We start from the raw sequence: 1,009 nt of genomic DNA, 5'->3' as shown, positions 1-1,009 counted from the left end.
TTTTCAAGTTGTTTTTAATTAGCTGATTCATGACTCTTCACTTTTAAAATATAATATTATTTGTTGCCAAATAAGATAATATTTTATCTTCATATAATTACTTGTTTTCACCCTGCCTCTTTCTGACCATAAACCTTCACCATAATAAAAGTGACTCGATGCATGTCATTCACCAGATCAAGTTGGAGATATTTAATTTTCTAATGGTGTATTCTATGTATAGTATGAGTCCCCTTTTTGTTTATAATACATGGCTTACCAAAACAAATATTTTTTGTTCTTTGTTATTAAGTGAAAAATAAAGAATCTTTGATTTTAACATGCTGTGTGTCATGTGGTTATTACAGTTATACGTTATTGGTTACAAAGCTCCAATATTTAGTCTAGGTTAGTGTTTCTTAACCTGTAATGCACGCACCCCTTAGTGGTGCGAAATGTCGTTTCTTGAGGTGAGAAACATGTCGGCGTTTCCATTACAAATAGCGTTTCTTCCACAGTCTCCAGGGATCACTTGATAGCATATTGATAATAAGCTTTCTGTACTTTTCAATCGTAACTATACGACAATAGCCGTTACAAATTCTCCCAAGCTAGTCGTTAAAGTTCCCACGAGAATGAAGCTTGTTAAAACTGATATTGACACATATCTGATCAGAACACAACTTAATATAATACGCCATTTGATAGATGGAAACATTGATTTTCTATTGGTTATAGATCATATATAATTAAACGTAAGAGAGAACTATTAACAAATCCCGAAAGGCAAGGGGTGCGAAGACATATTCTGTAAACCGAATGGGTGTGGTTTCCCAAAAAGGTTAACAGCCACTGGTCTAGGTTATTCCATTGGATATTTTCCTTCTTTTTTTCCTGTGCAGACACTCAATTAGCAAAACTCCAGGGGAACTTACTGCAAACGATTCTTTAATATTGTTACGACAGCGGGGGTCACGTGACGCTAGTAACACGTCATATTCTCGAAGGTTCGTGAATCCTCGAGTATTTA

This window comes from Limulus polyphemus, unplaced genomic scaffold (assembly GCF_000517525.1).
Source record: "Limulus polyphemus unplaced genomic scaffold, Limulus_polyphemus-2.1.2 Scaffold382, whole genome shotgun sequence".
In the NCBI taxonomy this organism is placed as follows: Eukaryota; Metazoa; Arthropoda; class Merostomata; order Xiphosura; family Limulidae; genus Limulus; species Limulus polyphemus.
The sequence above is the reverse complement of the archived record's forward strand: the minus strand, read 5'-3'. Positions refer to the sequence as shown.